At 44.4% G+C, this 25,251-nt stretch overlaps 1 long non-coding RNA gene and 2 other non-coding genes across 3 annotated transcripts in view; 1 reads left to right on the top strand and 2 right to left on the bottom strand.

Moving 5' to 3' along the window:
• LOC144670309 (uncharacterized) overlaps nucleotides 1–25,251 on the bottom strand; it is a 621,539-nt gene that overhangs the window by 268,005 nt on the left and 328,283 nt on the right. The gene's annotated exons all lie outside the window — the stretch shown is intronic.
• trnal-cag (transfer RNA leucine (anticodon CAG)) lies at nucleotides 5,961–6,043 on the top strand. Its single transcript has one exon. It is a non-coding gene; the product is annotated as a tRNA-Leu (tRNA).
• trnas-gcu (transfer RNA serine (anticodon GCU)) lies at nucleotides 24,621–24,702 on the bottom strand. The gene has a single exon. It is a non-coding gene; the product is annotated as a tRNA-Ser (tRNA).

Below are 25,251 nucleotides of genomic sequence, written 5' to 3'. Positions count from 1 at the left end.
TTCCCAGCTCACTGCCAGTGCCCGATCACAGCTAAAGTGTGGGAAATGAAAATAAATCTTTGGAGATCCCAGCTCTGCTTGGCCTTTCAGTCAAGATTTTCACTGAGTTCAATCAGCCTCCCACCTGAATCCAGAAATAGACAGTTCCCTTATTTGATGCATTCGGATAATTTCAGAGTCCCATAATACGGAGAAACGTTCTTTAAACCCTGTGTTCATTTTCTTCACGTGTGTTGAGGTGATGCATTCTCTGCAATGACTTCCCGGGTCTTCAAACTTGGTCCTGATTTCCGGAACGGCCACCACCACGAGCGCGAAAAAATACTGCATTAAAATGCTTGCTGGGCTCGTCCTGGAGATGAAAGCGGGACCTCTTGCATTCGAACTCATTGAATAGCCCAAAGCGAGAATCGAAGCCCAAGAACAACGAGCCAACTGCACGATAAACTGCTCTCAATGGATCCTTCCATTGCCACCCACAGTGTATCAACCAAAAGCGAATTCCTGTTAATGCTGGAAATCTTTTAGAATGTATTGGAACCCCCGGGGACGACTCCAACCAGTGGAGAGTTTCCCGCCTCATTTCTATTGACTTCAGTTTTGCGAGTGTTCCTTGATGCCACACTCGGTCAAAAGCTTCTTTGGACTCAAGCGCAGTCACTTGAACCTCAGGTATTAAGTTCAGCTGCTTCCTCCATGTTTGGACCAAGGCTGCAATGAGGTCAGGAGCTGAGTAACCCTGGCAGATACCAAACTGAGCTTCAGTGAGCGGGTTATTGCTGAGTAAGTGCCACTGGATCGCGCTGTCGAAGAAATTTCCACCCACTTTCTTGATCAACGAGAGGAGACTGATCGGGCGGTTTTCGCCGGTTGGGTTTTCCTGTTTTTTGTGGACAAGACATACCTGAGCAATTTTTCTCATTGTCGGGTAGATGCCAGTACTGGAACAGTTTGGCGAGCAGCGAGGCTATTTCTGGAGCACAGGTTTTCAGTGCTGCTGCACGAATGGTGTCAGGGCCCAAAGCCTTTGCAGTTACCCGTGCCTTCAGCCATTTCTTGACTTCACTTGGAGTGAATGGAGCTTGCTGAAGACTGACATCTGTGGTGCAATTCCCCAACTTTGTGCAAAAGCGGAACTGAGGGAATCACATTTGTGGCTCTATGAAACTCACCTGCTAAGCAGTGAAAGCTGACATTATTTATCACAAGCGGGTCCCATTAATTCAGATAAAGGTTTGCTGCAAAAGTAGCCATGACCATGTGCGATACACACACGGTTTTCTGATCTACAGTTAGATCTGCACCCGCTGTGACGCTTACATACCCGTCAGTTGAGAAGCTGGAGGCGCTATCTGGTTGAGGTAATTGAGATGATTAATAGGTTTTAATGTGGAGATACAATTTCCTCTTTTGGGGGAATACAGAACAAATGTATGTAACCCTAAACTTAGAGTTAAGACATTTAACGGTGACGTCAGCAAACAATTCACTCAAAGGATGAAAAAGGCGGTTTGAGGACAATTCCAGTGTAGCGATTGGCCGAGAGATTATGACAATGAACTGATGCTTAGTTGGGCTTTGGACCCCATCTTTGTCAAGAAAAAAATCGAAATCTGGAGGGAACTGAAAAGATGTGATGGCTGTCCTTTGTCATTATGGGATCATGTTCTCTAATGTAAGCGGAGGACAGTAGGTGACTGTAAAACTGGTATCCTGGTCGCTGTTTAAATTCTGGCTCGAAGCATCATTTCCGTCAGCTGAAATAGTTCAGTTGGGAGAGCGTTAAACTAATGATCTAAAGGTCACTTGTTCAATACTCTGTTCCGGCAAAGAGTTGCCAGTCGAGACGCCTGAGCATCTCCGGTTTCATGTTTCCCGGTTGCTGAGTGAGGGTGTCTGTCTCTTTTGGGGAGACGCAGTCCCATTTCTGAGGGCAGCGGATACTTGCCCTCCCCTCTCTGTGCCCGCTGGTCCACGTTACTGGAATAAAGATCGGTTTAACTTTTAAAAAAATATGAAAAAGCGCTGGGAAACTCATCCCCCATTAAACTATCATAACCAACTTGCAACTCTCAGGTGGTGCAGAGGTCGATAGATCGAACCCATCCTCTGCCATTTATATTGGCACAGCAAAAATTAGTCCCTAGGAAGAAGAAGCATACGAAAGGAAGGATGAGGCAACCATGGCTGACAAGGGAAGTCAGGGATAGCATATGAGCTAAAGAGAAAGCATACAATGCGGCGAAGAGCAGTGGGAAGCCAAGGGATTGGGAAGCCTACAAAGACCAACAAAGGACAACTAAAAAAGAAATAAGGAGGGAGAAGATTAAATATTAGGGTAAAATAGCCAGTAATATAATAGAAGATTGCACGGGTGTTTTTAGATATATAAAGGGTAAGAGAGAGGCAAAAGTGGACATTGGGCCGCTGGAAAATGGCACTGGAGAAGTAGTAGTGGGGAACAAAGAAATGGTGGAGGAACTGAATAGGTACTTTGCGTCAGTCTTGACGGTGGAAGACACAAGTAACATCCCCAAAGTTCAAGAGAGTCGGGGGGCAGAGGTGAGTATGGTGGCCATTTCCAAGGAGAAGATGCTAGGAAAACTGAAAGGTCTGAAGGTGGATAAATCACCTGGACCAAATGAATTACACCCCAGAGTTCTGAAGGAGATAGCTGAAGAGAAAGTGGAGGCGTCAGTGGTGATCTTTCAGGAATCGCTGGAGTAAGGGAGGGTCCCAGAGGACTGGAAAATCGCTATTGTAACCCCGCTGTTTAAGAAGGGAGTGAGACACAAGACTGGAAATTACAGGCCGATGAGCCTGACCTCGGTTGTTGGTAAGATTTTAGAGTCCGTTATTAAGGATGAGATTTCAGAATACTTGGAAGTACATGGTAAATTAGGGCAAAGTTAGCATGGTTTCATCAAGGGGAGGTCATGCCTGACAAATCTGTTAGAATTCTTTGAGGAGGTAACGAGTAGGTTAGACAAAGGAGAGCCAATGGATGTTATCTACTTGGACTTCCAGAAGGCCTTTGAAAAGGTGCCGCACAGGAGGCTGCTCAGTAAGATTAGAGCTCATGGTGTTAGAGGAAAGGTACTAGCATGGATAGAAGGTTGGCTGTCTGGCAGGAGGCAGAGAGATGGGATAAGGGGGTCCTTCTCAGGATGGCAGCCAGTGATGAGTGGAGTTCCGGAGGGGTCAGTGTTGGGACCACAACTTTTCACTTTATACGCTAATGATCTAGATGATGGAACTGAGGACATTTTGGCAAAGTTTGCAGATGATACAAAGATAGATGGACGGACAGGTCGCATTGAGGAGGCGGGGAGGCTGCAGAATGATTTAGACAGGTTAGGAGAATGGGCAAAGAAGTGGCAGATAGAATACAATGTGGGGAAGTGTGAGGTCATGCACTTTGGTAGGAAGAATAGAGGCATAGCCTATTTTCTAAATGGGGAGAGAATTCAGAAATCTGGAGTGCAAAGGGACTTGGGAGTCCTATTCAAGGATTCTCTTAAGCTTAACTTTCAGGTTGAGTCGGTAGTTAGGAAGGGAAATGCAATGTTGGCATTTATTTCGAGAAGACTAGGTTATAAATGCAGGAATGTGCTGCTGAGCCTTTATAAGGCTCTGGTCAGACCACATTTAGAATATTGTGAGCAATTTTGGGACCCGTATCTCAGGAAGGATGTACTGGCCCTGGAGAGGGTTCAGAGGAGGTTCACGAGAACGATCCCAGGAATGAAAGGTTTAACATATGAGGAACGTTTGAGAACTCTGGGTTTGTACTCGATGGAGGTTATAAGGATGAGGGCGGATCTGATTGAAACTAACAGAATACTGGAAGGCCTGGATAGAGTGGACGTGGTTAAGATGTTTCCATTAGTGGGAGAGACTAGGACCCGAGGTCACAGCCTCAGAGTAAAGGGAAGACCTTTTAAAACAAAGATGAGGAGAAACGTCTTTAGCCAGAGAGTGGTGAATCTATGGAATTCATTGCCACAGATGGCTGTGGAGGCCAGGTCATTGTGTGTATTTAAGACTGGCATAGATAGGTTCTTGATTGGTAAGGGGACCAAATGTTACCGGGAGAAGGCGGGAGAATGGGGTTGAGAAACTTATCAGCCATGATTGAATGTTGGAACAGATTCGATGGGCCGAATGGCCTAATTTCTGCTCCTATGTCTTATGGTCCTATGGTTATTTCTGGCCCCAGCTGCTAGTTCCTCGATCAACCATTGGAAATGTAAATCCTGAAAAATCCGCCGATTAATCCATTTCATTCATGCTTTGGTTAACATTAATTGGGGGGAGCGGAATTGTAATCTATCACTTCCCTCTCGTTTATTATGCTTTATTCATGTTTGTATCTGTCAGTGATGAGATCGAGAAGCGAGCTCGCCTCAGTCATGCGGCGGATGGATCTTTTGAGTATGACAAATATTTACCCTTTCCTTTTAAATTCAGATCAGAATGTATCACTGAAACACAGGAAATGCTGCTTAATCTGCTCGAAGGAGGCTTTAATGACTCACTGAAACGATATAATTTGACCTTCCAGTAAGCTATGTGTGCAGCAGTTTCTGGTGAATTTCCTCAGTCACAGAATCCCACAGAATCACAGTGCAGAGGAGGACCTTCAGCCCATCGCGTCTGTACCGACACGTGAGAAACACCTGACCTACCTACCTGATCCCATTTAGCAGCACTTGGCCCCATAGCCTTGAATGTTGCAACGTGCCAAGTGCTCATCCAGGTACTTTTTAAAGGATGTGAGGCAATCCGCCTCCACCGCCCTCCCAGACAGTGCATTCCAGACCGTCACCACCCTCTGGGTAAAAACGTTTTTCCTCACATCCCCCTAAACCTCCTGCCCCTGACCTTGAAATTATGCCCCCTTGTGACTAGCTCTTCAACTAAGGGGAACAGCTGCTCCCTATCCACTCTGCCCATCAGGTCGCCCCTCTGTCTTCTCTGCTCCTTGGAAAACAACCCAAGTCTATATAACCTCTCATCATAACTTAAATGTTTCATCCCAGGCAACATCCTGGTGAATCTCCTCTGCACCCCCTCCAGTGCAATCACATCCTTCCTATAATGTGGCGACCAGAACTGCACACAGTACTCCAGCTGTTGCCTCAATAAGGTTCTATACAACTTAAACATGACCTCCCTTCTTTTGTAATCTATGCCTCGATTGATAAAGGCAAGAGTCCCAAATGCCTTTTTCACCACCCCACTAACCTGCCCCTCTGCCTTCAGAGATCTATGGAAACACAGGCCAAGGTCCCTTTGTTCCTCAGAGCCTCACAATGTCATGCCGTGCATTGAATACTTCCTTGTCAAATTACTCCATCCAAAATGTATCACCTCACACTTTTCAGGGTTAAATCCCATCTGCCACTTATGTGCCCATTTGACCATCCCGTTTATATCTTCCTGTAGCCCAAGCCACTCAACCTCACTGTTAACCACTCGGCCAATCTTTGTGTCATCCGCCAACTTACTAATCCAGGATGTAACTCTCAAATTGGACACTTCACGTCGCTCAGACCTTACACTCTGAACACCTTCGTGTGAGGAACAGGTCGGGCGGGAATTGGGTCTTTGTTGATTTGAGAAAACAGAGCAATGCAGCAATGACAAAAACAGAATTACCTGGAAAAACTCAGCAGGTCTGGCAGCATCGGTGGAAATATGGCTGTGAAAGCGGGTTTTAGTAAACACCTTGTCAAACACCAGGAGAGAAATGGAAAGCAATGAAGGTGAGCAGGGCAGAAGAGAGGAGCTCCTCACCCCCCGGCGGCTTGGGGAAGGATAAGACTGAGATACAGGAACAGGTGCTGAAAAAAGGAAAATCACATCGAGTGTTTTAAAGCAGTGACGATGAAGGTGGAACTCAGAACCATTTGTACCGAATGCAATGGATTTAGTGGCCGAGCAGTTAGCACAGAAGGGTCAGGATGGCCGAGCGGTCTAAGGCGCTGCGTTCAGGTCGCAGTCTCCTCTGGAGGCGTGGGTTCGAATCCCACTCCTGACACTAATTTTCCTTCAGCAACTTCCAAACCCGAGGCCTCCAGCACTTGGAAGGAAAAGGGCAGCAGATGCATGAGAACACCACCAGCAGCAAGCTCCCCTCCGAGCCACAAACCATCCTGACTTGGAACTGGATCGCCGTCCCTTCACTGTCGCTGGGGCAAAACCCTGGAACCCCCTCCCTAACAGCTCTGTGGGTGTACCGACACCACATGGACTGTAGCGGTTCAAGATGGCAGCTGATCACCAGCTTCTCAAGGACAATTTCGGTTGGGTAATAAATGCTGGCCGAGCCATCGACGCCCACATCCCGTGAAAGAATAAAACAAAAGCTCTTGGTCACCGGAACACAGCTCATTTCACTGATCGATTTCAGCAACAGCTCCGAGATTTAATAAAACGCTTCAAAGGAGCTTTATCAAGCAACATTCGACATCGAGTCACATATTTGGACAACTGAACAAAACCTTCGTAAAACTGATAGATTTTAAGGGGACGTTAATGGGGAGATTGAACTGGGGACGTTTCTAGAAGGAATTGCAGAGCTAAAGGCTCAGACAGCTGAAGACGTGGCCGCTAATGATGAAACAATGAAAAGTGTAAATGAGCAAGAGGACAGAGATAGATTTAGAAAGAGAAAGGGAGATGTCTGGGAATGGAACTGGAACTCCAGTTCAGCCAATGAGAAATCTCCACCTCAACCACTAATGTTCAGAGCCGCTCATTCCATGTGTCCAGTTGGAAGCCTGTCTGAAGGAACATGCAGTCTGGCAGAGCGCCTGTGATAATCCTCCACTGTCTGATCTAAAGCTGTAACAGGAGCTGTTCATTACAGCTGTCTAAACCGTGATGGCCTTGATATTCAGTGGTGCAGATTCACATCATCATTTGAAATCTTTCTGAAAGCTGAGCAGACTGACTCTGGTCAGCATATTTAAAGGTTTTTGTTTTGTCCTGCAATAACCCTCAGGGCAGGAAAGGCAGCTCATTGTCCTTTGGTACAAAAGCAAAATACTGCGGATGCTGGAAATCTGAAACAACGCCAGAAAATGCTGCAATTGCTCAGCACATCTGGTAGCATCTGTGCAGAGTGAAACAGATTCACGTTTCAGGTCTTTTTGGTGCAAGTTCGCGCCCTGAAATTTAAACTGTTTCACTCTTCACAAATACTACCAGATCTGCGAAGGGTTTCTAGCAATTCCTTGCGGGTAATTAAGCATCGTTAGGTTCTGTGGCTTAATTGGTTAAAACACCTGCCGAGTAAACAGGAGATCCTGGGTCCAAATCCCAGCAGAACCTGACTTCGTTGGATTTCATCTGGGCAGTTGGGCGCTTGCTTTATAACAGGGCCAAATTTGGAATTTAAGGTTAAAATGGTCTCTCCTTTTACAGTGGACTATCTGCAAAGGCTTTAACAATGACAGGTTTTCCTTTCTGCGACCGTCGAAGAAGAGACCTTGTGGGAGTTACCACACACAATGAGAAACTCTCCCCAGTGTGCCGCTACTGGAAGAGCTGGGCTCTATTCTATTTAACAATTGATGCTCGAAACACGAACACCGAGATTTTGAAAGGACAGGGGGAACATCACTGGGTCAAAATTCAAACATCATCCTGGGAAATAAGAGGAAGAGAGATCAAAGCAGATTACTGTATGAACGTTGGAACAAGCAGTTTCTAAATCCTGTTTTCCGGCAACTCACTGAATATCTGTGACTAACCTGTTTCCCACTCCGGTTAAAATACTGAATATTCTGCATTTACATCGGGGCGGAAATTTGGTTTATAATTCATTTGTGAACAGAAGTATCAAGTGTTTAGGTGTTGTTAAGCTGGCAGCGCGTAACAATTTCAAGGAGTTATCCTCATGACCTGGTCATCACGTTCCAATTAACTTTAATCTTTCCCAAAGTGGGATACTAGGTATCACTCCAGGAAAATCCCAAAGCATTTAGGATGGATGCACTATAAAAAATCAGGACTTTCAAAACACCTTAACCACCCACAATTCCTTCAAATGAAACGTGTTCACTGTTGCATTGGACCCAGAAACCGCTCTCAGCTTTAATCTCAGTGAAGCAGAGTGTGACCGTGTTGTGTCTGTCAGTGTGGAGGTGACCAGTTCGGGGTCACTATCCGCCGCTTCCAGCCGAGACTAAGGCACGATACAAGGGGGATGTTTACCCCGAACTTCGGAAGATATTGTGAGTCGGGAAAAGGGACAAATCAAAAGGAACCAAAGAATAAATCCCAGGGCCCAGATTGGAGAATCTGTAGATTCCCTTTGGGAAAGTGAACCGGAGCAGAATGAAGGGTGAACATTCCCACTGCCCAGAAGCGGTGAAGACACAGCTCAGTCAGCCCGGCCCCCTCCATTCTCACGCTGGAACATTCCTCACATGGAAATTGTTTAACCCAGTGAAATAAATCCTTACAGCCGATAATTTATACAACTGATTGAAGGAATGTCGAGCGTGGTTACCGAGTGACGGTGAAAAGTTTAACATTTGTTCCGTTCAACCAAACTGCGATGAAATGTGAACATTTTTTTTCTCATTTTAACAATAATTTGAAGGGTCAGGATAAAAATGTTCAGTGTTTGTGAGAGTGGGGTCTGGGTGAGCAGCTGGTGAGTGCGACAGGGCCAGTGCTGGATGCAGGAAGCTCCCGTCAGTGAGTGTGTGTCTGATGGGGCTGAGTGATTGACAACTGGTGGTTGTTGGTGTTTCCATAAATCATGGAAATTCCCTCCAACAGTTTTTATTTCTTCATTTGATTGTAAACAACTTGAAATAAAGGGAATAAGTGCAGGAACTTTTTTGGTCTGTATTTCAGCTGCCATTTTCCAGTGGTTAAATTTTCCTCTAAAAATCCACTGGATTTTCCGACTTTGACTTGAGTCATAGAAACATAGAAACTAGGAGCAGGAGTAGGCCATTCGGCCTTTCGAGCCTGCTCCGCCATTCATTATGATCATGGCTGATCATCCAACTCAATAGCCTGCTCCCGCTTTCTCTCCATACCCTCTCATCTCTTTCGCCCCAAGAGCTATATCTAACTCCTTCTTGAAAGCATGCAATGTTTTTGTCTCAACTGCTTTCTGTGGTAACAAATTCCACAGGCTCACCACTCTCCTCATCTCAGTCTCCTCATATGTCAGTCCTGCCATCCCAGGAATCAGTTGGGTAAACCTTTGTTGCACTCCCTCTATAGCAAGTTTAGCCTTCCTCAGATAAGGAGACCAAAACTGCACACAATATTCCAGATGTAGTCTCACCAAGGCCCTGTACCATTGCAGCAAGACATCCCTGTTCCTGCACTCGAATCCTCTGGCTATGAAGGCCAACATACCATTTGCCTTCTTTACTACCTGCTGCACCTGCATGGTTACCTTCAGCGACTGGTGTACAAGGACACCCAGATCTCGTTGCACATTCCCCTCTCTCAATTTATAGCCATTCAGATAATAATCTGCCTTCCTGTTTTTGCTACCAAAATGGATAACCACACATTTATCCACATTATACTGCATCTGCCATGCATTTCCCACTCAGTCAGCTTGTCCAAATCACACTGAAGCATCTCTGCATACTCCTCACAGCTCAGCCTCCCACCCAGTTTTATATCATCTGCAAATTTGGAGATATTACGTTTAATTCCCTCATCTAAATCATTAATATATATTGTGAATAACTGGGGTCCCAGCAATAATCCCTGCGGTACCCCACTAGTCACTGCCTGCTATTCGGAAAAAGACCCATTTATTCCCACTCTTTGTGCCCTGTCTGCCAAACTACTTTCTATCCATCTCAATACACTGCCCCCAATCCCATGTGCTTTAATTTTATACGCCAACCTCTTACGTGGGACTTTGTGGAAAGCCTTCTGAAAGTCCAAATACACCACATCCACTGGCTCCCCCTCATCACCTCTACTAGTTACTTTCTCGAAAGATTCCAGTAGATTTGTCAAGCATGATTTCCCTTTCATAAATCCATGCTGACTCTGTCCGATTCTGCCACTGTTTTCCATGTGCTCAGCTATTAAATCTTTTATAATGGACTCTAGAATTTCCCCCACAACCGACATAAGGCTGACTGGTCTATAATTCCCTGTTTTCTCTCTGCCTCTCTTTTTAAATAGTGGGGTTACATTAGCTACCCTCCAATCTGTAGTAACTGTTCTAGAGTCTATGGAATCTCGGAAGATGACCACCAATGTATCCACTAATTCCAGGGCCACTTTCTTAAATACTCTAGGATGAAGATGATCAGGCCATGGGGATTTATTGGCCTTCAATCCCATCAATTTCCCAAACACCATTTTCCAACTAATACTGATTTAATTCAGTTCCTCCCTCTCACTAACCCCGTGTTCCCCAACATTTCTGGTACGTTATTAATGTCCTCCTTTGTGAAGACAGAACTAAAGTATTTATTTAGTTGGTCAGGCATTTCTTTGTTCCCCATTATAAATTCCCCTGTTTCTGACTGTAAAAGACCCACAATTATCTTCACCAATCTTTTTCTCTTCACACACCTATAGAAACGTTTACAGTCGGTTTTTATGTTCCCTGCAAGCTTACACTCGTACTCTGTTTTCCCCTTCTTAATCATTCCCTTGGTCCTCTATTGCTGAATTCTAAACTGCTCCAAATCCTCAGGTCTGTTGTTTTTTTCTGGCCAATTGTATGCCTCTTCCTTGGATCTAATACTATCTCTAGTTTCCTTTGTAAGCCATGGTTTGGCCACCTTTCCTGTTTTACTTTTGCGCCAGACAGCAATAAACAATTGTTGCAGTTCACCCATGCGCTCTTTGAATGATTGCCATCGCCTACCCACCACCATCCCTTTAAGTAATGTTTCCCAATCCATCATAGCCAACTCACACCTCATACCATCGTAGTTTCCTTTATTAAGATTCAGGACCCAAGTCTCAGAATTAACTACGTCACTCTCCATCTTGATGAAGAATTCTATCACATTATGGTTGCTCATCCCCAAGGGGCCTCGCACAACTAGATTGCCAATTATTCCTTTCTCATTACACAATACCCAGTCGAGGATGGCCTGTTCTCTCGTTGGTTCCTCAATGTATTGGTTCAGAAAAACATCCCGTATACACTCCAGGAATTCGTCCTCTACTGTCCTGCTCCCACAGGATCTGTTCAGTATTTTTAATTCTGTTTTACCTTGTATCCTCTATTTCCACAGAATGCCGACAGTGAAATTGCTCATACTTCCCGCCGTTGTTCTCTATGAAGCAGGTATTGTCTGCACGGTCTAATGGAGACAAGCTCAGAGGGCTGTGCAAGAGGGTTTCTTTCAAGTTTTAGGCCTCTTTTGGTCCATTAGCAGCAACCGGATGTCTGCAGAGGAACTCGGAATGCCGAGCCCCTCTTCTCAGGATGGACTTAATAAGGGGACAAAATGTAGGTTAAAGAGAGAATAAAAGGCCTGGGCATTTGGGCTGAGATTGCCGGAGCTTGTGGGAATAACACAAATCGGTGGAGTAATGTGACATTCGCGGAATACGAGCTTGGGAGATTATCCAGTCCGTGCTGGGGGACTGCGGGGAAGGAAGTTGTTTTGTCTGCCCATCCCAGCCGAATGTTGGTTGTGAAGTGACGGTCAGACCCCGAGGGGAGGGTGAAAGTCTTTCACCGAGTTTGAAGTTTGTATATCAGATCTTGGAGGTGTCGCTGCAGTGTTCCCAGGAAGCGGGGGTCTCATTCTTCGAGTAAAAAGCTTACATGGAGGACCGGTTTCTCAGTAAAAAACAAAACTGGAGATGTGGGACGTTAGAATCTGCTCGGCTCCAATTCACATTGATTCATTTAGTGTCCTGGAATAAACAAGTGGTTTGTAGCTGTCCATTACCAAAAGAAATAGAATTCAGAAGATTCTGGCCAGTACCTTCACTATTTCCACTATTACATCCCGCAGAATCTTCAGCTACATCTCATAAAGTCCTAGAGACTTAGCAACATTAAGCACAGGCAGTCCTTCTGGTACCTCTTCTTTAACAAGGGTTATATGTAAAAGAACACATTTGCAAATTGTCGGTGGAGAAAGTGAGCACTTATATTGAAGAGGGGTTAAAGGGGAATAGGCAACCCTTTGTGATAAAGAAGTAGGTTTAGCAGAAATAAAAGTAGCAATAAGTGGAATGATGGGGGCAGGTTGTTATGGACTGATCACAGAATTTCATAGAGTATCAGACGGACCTTGGTTTAAATGTCCATCGATCCCTGAAGGGAGCAGCACCGGTAGGTAAGAAGGCATATAGGATACTTGCCTTTATTAGCCGAGGCATAGAATATAAGAGAAGGAAGGTTGCAGCTGTATAAAATACTAGTTAGGCAACAATTGGAGTCCTGTGTGCAGTTCTGGTTATCACACTATAGGAAGGAAGTGATTGCACTGGAGATGGTGCCGAGGAGGTGCCTATATCCAAGATTGCTGATGACACTAGGTTAGGTGACATGGTTAGTAGTGTAGGTGGGAGCAGCAAGTTTCAAAGGGTCATTGACAGATTCCGTGAGTGAACAAAACTGGCTGAAGATGTTCAACATGGGGAAGTGTGAGGTCATCCATCTTGGAGCAAAGATCCGAGAATTTCCTAAACAGTCAGAAACTTGGGACTGTGGAGGAGCTGAGGGTGAGTGAGAGTGAGAGCTGAGAGAGGCTGGAGGGTGGATAAAGAGCAGCGGTAGAGCAGCACAAGAGCAGCAGTGAGAGAGAGAAGGAGAGAAGAGTGAGAGCGGTGGCGGGGATAAAGAGCTGTGAGGGGGGGCGTTGGAGCAAACCGGCCATGTTTATAATAAATAATCAAAGCATGATATCATGGGAAAGAAGGGAGCTGGTTGGTTTGTGCCGATTTCTCTAAATTAGGGCACTGATTTAAACAAGGAGCTGGAAAATTAAACGTTTCAATCAGGGTAAGTACAACAGTAAGTATAAGCGTAATAAGACTGTTAATGCAGAGCAGGTCGAGGGGCATTAAATAAAATTAATAATTTAAACAAGGTACAAACTGGATTCTAAAAGAGGGAATAGAGGTTTGTTTTAGATCATGGATGGGCAGCTGTGACCTGTTGTTTGCAGTTCCTGCCCCATGTGGGAACCTCAGGCCACTTCATGTGTCTTGGGGCCAATTGTATACAAGTGTCTCCAGCTGCTTGAGTTAGAGCTCAGGATTTCTGAGCTTGAGGGGCAGCTGGAGTCACTGCAGAGAATCAGGGAGGATGAGAGTTTCCTGGATCGTACATTCCAGGTGGTGAACACCCCAAAGGGAAAGAGGGTGTTCAGGATTGAAGTTGGGTGGCCATCCAGAAGAGTAGGAACAGGCAGGAAATGCAGTAGTCTGCGGGGTGTGTGCCACTGTCAAACCGGTACTCAGCACTGGAGACTGCTGGGAATGGTGACACCCTGAAGAACTGCAGTCAATGGGCAAGAATCTGCACAGGAGGGAAAAGTGAAGAGTAGAAATGCAGTTGTTAGAGCAGATCCCATAGTCAGGGGGACAGACAGGCATTTCTGTATCCGTCATTGTGAGTCCCACATGGTGTGCTGTCTCCTTGGTGCCAGGGTAAAGGACATCACGGAGAAGGTGCAGAATATTCTGCAGGGGGAAGAGAGTGAGCCAGAGGTTGTGGTACACGTCAGTATCAATGACACAGGGAGGGCAGGTATTGAGGTCCCTCAGTCAGAATTTCAGCAGCTAGGGAGGTTGTTAAAAAGTAGGACCTAAAAGGCAGTAATCTCTGGATTACTACTACTGTGGCATGTGCTAGTGGGAGTAGAAATGTAAATATGTAAATGTAAATGTCAATATGTGGCTTGAGGCCAGTGCAGGAGGTGAGAGGGCTTAAGATTCGTGGGACATTGGGGCCAGTTCTGGAACAGGAAACACCTATTTGAAAGGAACAGGTTGCACCTTAACAAGACTGGGACCAATGTCCATGTGGGGAGCGTCACTCGTGTGGTTGGGAGGGTTTGAACTAAGCTCACAGGGGCTGGGAATCAGTATATAGAAGTAGAAAAGAGGAATAACTAGAGAAGGAAGTCGGAGCATATAAGATAGGAGTAGATGAAGAAGAATCTAAGAGGGATACAAGGGACTGTTTAGATTGGATGTTTGTAATCGCATAATGCGTGGTGAATAACGTTGGTGATCTCAAAGCACAAATAGCCATGTGGGAAAATGATGTAGTGGCAATGATTAAAACATGGTTTAAAAATGGTGAGGGTCGGGTTCATATTCAAGTGTACAAAGTGTTCAGGAAAGAGAGATAAGGAAAAAAGGGTGGTGTAGTGAGAGGGATAGAGAAGCAAATCTGCAGAGAAATCACAGATGTATAAGAACTATAGAGTGGTGATATCTGGGGATTTCTGAAATGTGTTCAGAGGCACTTCCTGGACCAGAATGTTCTCAGTCCAGTTAGGAAGGAGGCATTGCTGGATCTGGTGCTGGGGAAGGAGGTGGGCCAAGGTTGGCCACGTGAACGAAGTGTCTGTGGGTGAACCCTTGGGTAAGAGTGATTGGTAGAGCGTTAACTTCAATGGGAAGAGAGGGGATTTAGCCAGGGTGAAATAGAAGCAGAGAGTGAAAGGAAAAACTGTAACAGAGCAATGGATGATCTTTCAGGAGGAGATTTTTCAGGTACAGACTAGGTACATTCCAATAAGGGAGACGGGAGGGAAACCAAAGCCTGGGCTTCTTGGATGATGAGGAAGATAGAAAATATGCTGAAACAATAAAGAGGCCGTGTGACACACGTCAGATGAATTATTCAAGTGAGAACCAGGTCACTGTTATTGTACGAGAGTGTGGAATTTACTCTCTCCCTGTCCATCTCTGTTACTTTATGGGGATGTAGAATTAACTAATCCCTGGTATCTGTCAATCTGTACGTGAGTGCATGATTAACTCTCTATCTGGCAGTCTCTGTTACTGTGTTTCAGGGCAGAATCATGGTAACTTTCTACCTATCTGTCTCCATTAGTCTATTTGAGAATGGAATTAATTTTGTATCTGCCAGCCTTTATTACTGCATGTGAATGTGGAATTAACTCTCCCTCAATCTCTGTTACTGTGTTTGAGTGCACAGCTAACTCTTTGTTAGTCGATCTGTGCTCCTGTGTTTCAGTGCAGAATTACATCTCTATCCATTTTCGTTAGTGTGAGAGAGGGCGGGATTAATTCTGTATCTGGTGTTCTCTATTAGTGTATGTGAGTGGGGCATTAATCCTTTGTTCATCGCTGTTATTGCATGTGAGAGTGTAATCAACTGAGTCTTTGTTACTGCATATGAGGGCAGCATTAATCATTCTCCTTCTCTATTGTGTAACTGAAAGTAGAATTAATTCTCTCTCCATCGTCTCCGTTACTTTGTGAGTGTGAATTAATTCTATATCCTGCAGTCTCCAATAGTGTATTTCAGTATGGCAAAAACACACTGTTAGTCTCTGTTACTGTATGAGTGCGGAATTCACTCTCTGTCAATCTATAATAATGTGTAATTAACACTCTGTCCATCAGTCTCTGTTATTGTTTGCAAGTGGGCCACTTTCAGGTAAGCAAACTGCAAATAGTAGAGTGCCACAGGGATCAGTGCTGGGTTCTCAGCTTTTTACAATCTATATTAATGACTCAGATGAAGGTACAGACCATCAACAAATTTTCAGACAACACACAGATAGGTGGAAACGCAGGTGGTGAGGAGGACACAAAGAGTCTGCAAGAGGATATAGATAGGTTAAGTGAGTGGCAAACATTTGGAATACAGTGTGGGGAAAATGTGAGTTTTCCACTTTGATAGGAAGAATAGAAAAACAAAACATTGTTTAAAAGATATATATTAATGACCGAGACTGTGGGTGTGCTGGGTATGATTTCAAAATTTGCATACGATACAAAGATTAGAAATATTGTCAACTGTGAACTTAAAAAGGACATAGACATGTTGGGGGAATGGGCAGACAAATGGCAGATGAATTTCAATGCAGAAAAGTGTGAGGTGATTCATTTTGGCAGGAACAATCTGCTGAGATAGTATAAAATAAACGGAGAACCTCTAAAGGAGGTGCAGGAACAGAAAGACCTCTGTGCATACGTACATAGGTCATTGAACATGGCAGGGCATGTTGAAGAGCAGTTAATAAAGCATATAGTATCATAGGCTTTAATTACAGGGTCATTGAGTATAAGAGTAAGGAGGTTATGTTGAAATTGTATAAAACACTTGTTAGGCCTCATCTGGAGCACTGACTCCAGTTCTGGGCACCACACTTGAGGAAGGATGTGAAGGTATTGGAGAGAGTACAGAGGCGATTCACAAGAATGATTAAAGCAGTAAAGGACTGTAGCTATGAGGACAGATTGGAGAGGTTGGGACTCTTTGCCCTGGAGAAAAGAAGGCTGAGAGGTGTTCAAGATCCTGAGTGGTATGGATGGGGCAAATAGAGATAAATTGTTACCACTCAAGAGAACATCAGGAACCAGAGGGCACAGATTCGAAATAATTGGCAAAAGGAGAAAATGTGATGAGAAGATTTTTTTTTCACCCAGAGGGTGGTTGGAGACTGGAACAAACTTCCTGAAAGTGTGGTGGAGGCAGGTTTGATCGCGGTATTCTAAAGCGAATTGGACTGCTGCCTGAAAAGAAAAAATGTGCAAGGTTACGGGGATAAGGCAGGGAAGTGGGACTAGATGGAATGCTCTTTCAGAGACCCAGTGCAGACTTGAGGAGCCGAATGGTTTTCTTCTGCACTGTAAAAATACTGTGATACTGTGGAGAGAGACTACACAATGTTGCAGTACAGAGGGATCTGGGTGTCTTTGTACATGAATCACAAGATGTTAAAGTGCAGCTGCAGCAAGTAATTAGGAAGGTAAATGGAATGTTGGCCTTTATTCTAAGGCGGGGTGGAATATAAAAGTAGGGAAGTCTTGCTATGAAAACAGGTCATTGGTGAGACGACATGTGGAGCGCTGTGTAAAGTTTTGGTCTCCTTATTTAAGGAGGGATATACTTGCATTGAGGACAGTTCAGAGAAGTTTGACTAGACTGATTCCTGACATGAAGAAGTTGTCTTATGAGGAATGTTTCAGCAGGTTGGGCCAATCACCATTGGAGTTTCGAAGAAGAAGAGGTGATCTCGTTGAAATATATAACATTCTGAGGGTAGATGTTGAGGGGAATGTTTCCATTTATGGGGAAACTAGAACCAGAGGGCACAGTTTAAAAATGAACATCTCCCATTGAAGGTGGGGATGAGAAGGAATTTATTTCCTTTGTAATTCAGAACCCTAGAGCGCAGTGGAGGGTGGGTCAGGTCATTGAATATATTCAAGTGGAGTGGACATATTTTTGATCTACAGGAGAGTCAAGGGTTATAGGATGGATGGGAAAGTGGAGTTGAGGCCACAATCAGATCAGCCATGGTCGTATTGAATGGCGAAGCTGGCCCGATGGGCTGAATGGCCTTCTCCTGCTTCTCTTTCTTGTATTTTTAATTTGTCAATGTGGGATTGACCTGTCTGTTCATCTCTTTTGCTCTATTTCAGTGTGGAACTACCTCAGTTTGATCTACATGTGAGTGTGGAATTCAGTCTCTGTCCATCACTTACTGAATGTGAGTGTGAAATTTAAATCTCAGTCAGTCTCTGTTACAGTGTGAGAATGTGGAAATAAATCTTTATATCAGTCCCTGTTAATGTATCTGAATGAGGGATTAACTCTCTGTCGGTCAGTCTCTGTTACTGTATGAGAATGTGCAATTAAATCTTTATATCAGTCCCTGTTAATGTGTGTGAATGCGTGATTAACTGTCTATTGGTCAGTCTCTGTTACTGAATGTGAGTGTGGAATTAACTACAATCAGTCAGTCTCTGTTACTGTAGGTGAGTGTGGATCAAAGCCTCCATGGGTTAGTCTCAGTTACAGTATGTGAGTGCGGAATTAACTCTCTATCGGTCAGTCTTAGTTACTGTAAGTGTGGAATTCTCTTTCACAGTCTTTGTTAGGATCACTGTGAGTGGAATTAAGGACCTGTCAATTTCCACTAATGTTTTAGTGAGGAATTAACCTACAATAACAGAGACTGAGAGTAATTAAGACAGTTATTCCACATTCTCATATTAGCCCATGTTAAACTATGTGAGTGAGGAATAAACAAACTACTTGTCAGCCTCCGTTACTTAGAGTGTGCAATTAATTCTCTGCAAATCTCTCTTATTGCATATGAGTGTGAATCTCTGTCATGTGTGCAAGTGCTGATTTAGCTTTCTATCCCGACCATGTTGGTTGCTGTACAAAAGTGTGAAATTAACTCTTTGCATGATAACCTGTTACTTTCGATGAATAAAATTAAGTTTGTCAGTTACATTATTGGAGTGTGGAATTAATTCTGCGTCTGTCAGTCTCTGTTACTGTATAGGCCTATGGAAGTAACTCTCTTTCAGGCTCTGTTACTTCAAAAAAGTTAATTCCACATTAATCATCTGTCAACCTGTGTTACTGTATATGAGTGTGACTTTAACTCTCTGTATCTGTTGTATGTGAGAGAGGAATTAACTCTCTTTTGCTTAGTCTCTGGTACTGTCTATGGGTGTGGAATTCATACCTTACATGTCAAGCTCTGTTACTGGACATAGATGTGGAATTAATTCCATGTCTGTCAGTCTGATTCATGCAGTGAGTGTGCTCTTCACTCTGTGTCAGTCTCAGTTACTGTGAGTGAGTGTGAAATTAAATTTCAGTCAAACTTGGTTGCTATGTGTGATTGTGGAATTACCTGGTGAGGCCACAACTGGAATATTGTGTGCAGTTCTGGTCACCACATTACAGGAAGGACGTAATAGCTCTGGAGAGAATGCAGGGGAGGTTTAGAAAAATGTTGCCAGGGTTAGAAAAGTGTAGCTACGAGGAGAGTTGGGGTAATTTTCCTTCGAACAAAGAAGGCTGAGAGGTGACTTGATTGAGGTGTACAACATTATGAGGGGAATAGACGGAGTGGACAGGATAAAATTGTTTCCCTTGGCGGAGAATTCTAGAACAAGGGGACACAGATTCAAGATAAGTGGCAGAAGGTGTAGGGGGGACATGAGGAAAAGCTTTTTTACGCAGAGGGTAGTGGGTGTCTGTAATTCGCTGCCCAAGTTGGTGGTAGAGGCAGAAATTTTAAACTCTTTTAAAAAGTGCCTGGATCTGCACCTAAATTGCTGTAAGCTACAGGGCTATGGGCCAGGTACAGGAAGGTGGGATTAGAAAGGGCACCCGGGTGTCCTCGGGCTGGCATGGACAAGATGGGCCGAATGGCCTCCTTCTGTGCTGTAACTTTTCTATGGTTCTATGGCTCTACCTTCCAGCCAAAGTCTGGTATTGGATGTGATGTGAAATTAACTCTTTGTCTGACTCCATTACCGTACATGAGTTCGAATCAAAACTCTAATAAGCTGCATTACTCTATGTATGTGGAATTAATTTTCTGTCAGTTTCTGTTACTGTGAGTGTGACAGAGTAGAGAGGAAGACTTTTTTCCTCACATTGTTAGAAAGAAATAGGACCAGAGGGCACAGATTGAAGTTAATTGGCAAAATAAGCAATGGTAACATGAGGAAAAACCTTGTCATGCAGCGAGCAGCTGGGGAATATGACTGAGAATGTGGGGGAGGCAGGTTCAATCGAAGCATTCGAGAGAGAATTGGATTATTATCCAAAAAGGAACAAAGTGCAGGTCTATGGGGAATAGACAGTGAAGTGGCATGAGGTGAATTGCTCCTTCAGATGGCCAGCATAGTCATAATGGGTTGAATGGCCTTCCACCGTGTCATAATCAAGGTATGATTCAATGAATTAACTCTCTATCAATCTCTTTTACATTCAGTGTTGGTGGAACTAACTCTGTCACTCTTTGTTCATGTATGTAAATGTGAAATTCACTTCCTGTCAGTCTCTGTTACTATACAAGAAACGGTTAATGACCTTTTATCAGAAATGGTTGGGCCCTACTGTTCTTAAAAGTGCTCGTGGTTAAACCCATCAATGTCTCCTCTCTCTGCTCCGCAATTCAAAGTCAGCCAACAAGAACATCCCTTCAAAGAAAGTGAGGAACGATTTCCACGTCCAACATCCACCCTGAAGCAAAAGGGATCTGCATTTCTCAGTTTGTGTTTCTGGCCTCGGTTTTGTGAGCAAGACCAGCAATAATTCACGTGCAAAATCAGGTGGATACTAGGAATCTGAAATGAGGAGAGAAAACGCTCAAAATACATGGCACGTCAGGCAGCATCTGTGGAGAGAGAAGCAGAGATCACATTTCAGGTCACTGACAGTCAGCCTGGAAAAAAACACTTACAAACATCTGCTCATGGTGGTTGCACTTCCCACAATTCCCTGCATCTCAGAAACCGCTCTATTCAATGTACTGACTTCCCAAGACATTGAGTGTGCATGCTCCCCAGAGCCGGTCCTGTGAAATTCCGAGGTAGACCTTTTATCACTCCCACTTGTAAGCCAATCCCACCAACTTGCCTTTGTCCTTTCGAAGTTTTAACACTTTCCTCCTCACAGTTCACAATACCACCAAGTTTAACGTCATCCGCAAATTTTGAAATGGTGCCCCGTGCACCAACATTAACATATATCAGGAAGAGCAGGGGTCCTAACACCGACCCCTGGGGAACTCCACTATCAACATTCCTCCCATTATAAACATTCCTCCAGTCTGAAAAACAGCCATTCACCACTACCCTCTGTTTCCTGTCACTCAGCCAATCCCATATCCATGTTGCTCTGTCCCTTTTATTCCATGAGCTGTAACTTTGTTCACAAGTCTGTTGTGTGAGACTTTATCAAATGCCTTTTGGAAATCCATGGAAACAACATGAACAGCATCACCCTCCCCAACCCTCTCTGTTACCGCATCAAAGACTCGGTGCAAACGGGAGAAGAATCCGGGAAGCGGCGGCTGGGATGGGGGAGGCGCTGCACCATCGGCTTCATGGTGCCGTCCCCCGGGTCCCTCTCCGCACGTCCGCCGGACCCGGCGGCTCTGATTCGGGATCTGAGAGCCGCTGAAACTCGGCGTTACTGAGACTGCGCTCGGCCACCCTCAGGTTCCGGAAGCTGTGGCGCGCATGCTCGTCGCAGGCAGGATTTCCGGTGGACGACCTATTGCACCTGCGCAGTGCCTATCTGTTAGAGATAGGCCGTTATATATCACCCCGAGCATTCTGGGAAGCGCTGTCCGCCATTTCATTATAAATTGCAAATCAAGAGGATGCGTTTGTATTAACCATTTCTGAGCAAGCTCTTTTGTAGCAAATCAGCCCCACTCCCCTGTCATTTCCAATAGCCCTAAAATATTTTTCCATACCATATTTTTCATTTCACTTTTGTAAGTTTACATCAAATCTGCTTCCACCACATTTTCCGGCAGAATATTCAGGTCACAACAACTCCCTGCCTTGTAAAGAAATGACAAGCAATGATCCATTCAATGTGGAGGATGGTGGGGAGAAGGATGAAGACAAGGGGAAAGCCAGAATTAACCCCGCCCTCACATGCAGTACTAGACATTGACCGATAAAGAAGGAATCCCATCTCACAAACCGTTCGACAGACTGAGATACAGAATAAATCTGACACTCGCAAGCACTACCTGTGATTGGCAGATACAGAACACATCTCATTCAGGTACAGCAGCAGAGTTTATTAGGTGCGTCATGATTCCCACAATCACATTTTCTCCCAGGGTTTAACAGCCACAGTCGAGGCTTGCTGACAATAATCCCATTCTGGTTTAACGAGAGCTTTACACAAGACCCGGAACAATTCCCCCCCCCCCATCCCAACGAGATGTGGAAGTCGCTGCCTATGCCAACAGGTATGTCATGTCCACAAAAAATAAGCAGGACAAATCCAACCCGGCGAGGTACCGCCCCATTACTGTTCCCCCTATCAAAATAAAGAAATGATGGATGGGGTATTCCACAGTGGTATCCAGCAGCAGTTACTCAGCAATAGCCTGTTCATTGACGCTTAGTTTGGGATCCACCAGGACCATTCAGCTCCTGACTGCACTGCAGCCTTGGCCCAAACATAGACAAAACTGCTGAACTGAACGGGCGAGGTGACAGCAACTGCCCTTGATATCAAGGCAGCATTTGACAAGGAAGACCATGAAACCAGGAAGAACATATTTTCCCAAAGAAAACCTCCTCACAGAACAGAGAACATCTTTACACTAGAGGAAATATCTTTATCGAACAGAGAAAATTTTTGCACACAACGGATCATATTTACACAGCCGGGAGCACATTTGCACAACAGGGAAGCATTTTACACAACGACAGTGAGGATGTTTCAACGGCAGAATCACAGTTTCACCACAGAGGGAACAGTGGTACAGCAGGGAGCGCAGTTACACAATAGGAATTACATTTAAAACAGGCCCCATCTTTATGCAGCAGGAAATAACTTTTCATAAATGATCAGTTTCTCCATTGTAATATCTTGCTGGTTTGCTCGGCACCTTTTAGTGTCAGCAATTGTGTTTATCCTGATAGTCTCTTGCTACTTTCTTGTGTGACTTTCTCTGTCTGGTACATTCATGGTAGCGTAAGTGGATTTGTGGAGCTTGGGTGAGCTTCCCAATAGTTGTGCTCCTGTTTAAAAAGTAATGAGGAAGTGAATATGTGTTTGGCTACCAAACAACGGTAATAGGCAGTAGAAAAATGTTGCTTCGGAGGAGACTGGCGTTGCAGAAGCGTGCTGGCCTCCTAACCCAGCGATCGATGGATTGAAACCATACTCAGTTTATTTAAATTCTCATTAACACTATAAAATAACATTTGTCTGTGACACAAAATCACCTCTGAATTTGCTTCAAAATAAATTTACATCAGCTTCTTGCTTCCAGTAAACACTTCAATCTGTACCCAATCTCTCAAATCGTTTTATTTCAAACACGGGCGCAGCAGAAGTGCTGCAAAAATACACCAGTCGAGGATTTCCCCTTTCTCTCAGCCCATTTCAGGCCATGGTCTGAACGGCCTTCCCTTGCTCTCTATCACTCTAAGAATATCTGAGTAACAAAAACGAAAACCAATATCTTATCTGCACCCGATATAGTGAAGTTTATACATATTAGCTTCATTATGTCGGATATACAGGACACCCTGCCATAATTCCCATGCTTATTTGGACAGCGGCGTCCTCCCTGACACATAGACCATGAGAAGGTCAAGATTATCAGCATAGCGGAGACATCATCACGTCAAAGACATAGATAATCATTATTTTGACAGACATGATCGTTCATTCTTAATCACTTATTTAAAAAATGGAATTCCATCCCCAGTATCACCATGAACTGGGAAGGTTTCATTCCTTCAGGTTTGCATTAGAGACACATTTTACAAAACACTTCCGTGAGTGTCTCTGGTCAATGAAATGATGATGCGCGGAGTTCTCAGCTTTTACTCATTGATCTTCGCAAGAGGTGATCCAGTTTTGACGTTGACTTTTCCTCTGGTGTCGATTTACTCGAATTCCTCACCTGATTTCTCTGCTGTCCAATGAAGCTCACTCAGCAGAGTTTTCAATAGGAATTTGATTTTTCCTGACAGGATTTCAATCACCATGTTTTGGAACAATTTGTTTAAAAATATGGTCACAGCCGGCTTCCAGGAGCAGCAACGTGCTAAAGACAATAAATCTGTTAATAAGTGATTTTAATTGAGGAATGAATATGGGCTCCGACACCATGGGATAACTCCCCCGCCCCTCTCCGAAATGCTGCTTGGTATACTGCAGCTGAGAAGGCAGAGGGCACCTCAATTCACCATATCATCTAAAAGATGGCACCACTAACAGTGAAGCATTCACTGATTACTGCACTAAAGCGTCAGCCTGGATTTGTGCTCGGGACTCTGGAGTGAGTATAGAACTCACAAACTCCTGACTGTAAAGAGCAAGAGAACAACTGACTGAATCATCATTCACAGCAAAGGAAAGACGACAGAAGACATTTCACTCCAAGGAGAGGCAGAAGTAGATTGTTAATTGAAGAAATGTCACAGACAATGAGAGATAAACACCCACAGTTGAAAGAGACCGACTTTTTCTCACGGCAGGGACAGAGATTGTAGCAGGAATTTCGATTCCCAATGCTTCTTGTTAACACCCCAGTACAAGCTAAATGGTTTGCACACAGCCCGCTAGACTAAAAAACGAAGCTAGAATGTTATTTAATCATCGTAAAATTTTCAACCAGTTCGACCCTGAAACATTGATATTCACGGTATTACAGGAAACGTCATAACTTGGGTCTGATGGTAATTTCAGATTTCCTTTCTGCATAATGCAGTCCCACACAAAAACAGGATTTAAACTCACGCGTGGGAAGCACAATGGATGAGCAGCCTTAAATTCAGATAATCATGGAGTGATTAGCGACATTATCCCGACGCCACCACCTCTGGAAACCTGGTCTCGGAAGATTACATCAGTGATTTCAGACATGCCTTCTGAAAAAAGCACCGCGTTCACAAAGAACCAGTTAATAAACTGACGACGAAGGTGGGATTTGAACCCACGCGTGCAAAGGACAATGGATTAGCAGCCCATCGCCTTAACCTCTTGGCCACCTCGCCACGTGCGGTCGCCTTATTAAACCTCCTCCTGTACTGTTTTACATCCATGAACTGTTGAACTAAATGATCCTGCCTGTTTCAGGTCCTGAATAACCATCCAGGTCTCTCATGTAGTTTGTCAATAAAATACATTTCCATCACATCAGGTAGGAACTGTTGTAAATCGACTGATGTGAATCACTTCAACACTTCAACACGATATCCAACATGTTTCTAGACAGTGTGAAAACCCACCGCGGAAAGACCGAAACATACATTCATCGGGAAGAATAAAGAAACTCCTTCCGACTAACTGCAAGTACCGGAACACAACTGAAATATGGTTTTTCACTCAAGACTGTAACTGACTGCAATCAGCCTCCGACTGAACCCACAAGGAGAGGGTTGCCGTATTCGATGCATTAGGAGAAACTTTGCGTTGGTTTTCTGTGTTGTGATTTATTTTCCGCAATGATTTCGCGGATGTTCAAACCTGGTCCTGATTTCCCCAACTGGCACCGCCGCGAGCACATGAATTAATGTATTAAAATGCTGGTTGGGCTCGTCCGG

The sequence above is a fragment of the Cetorhinus maximus genome, chromosome 31 (genome assembly GCF_964194155.1).
Source record: "Cetorhinus maximus chromosome 31, sCetMax3.hap1.1, whole genome shotgun sequence".
NCBI classification, from domain to species: domain Eukaryota; kingdom Metazoa; phylum Chordata; class Chondrichthyes; order Lamniformes; family Cetorhinidae; genus Cetorhinus; species Cetorhinus maximus.
The sequence above is the reverse complement of the archived record's forward strand: the minus strand, read 5'-3'. Positions and strand labels throughout refer to the sequence as shown.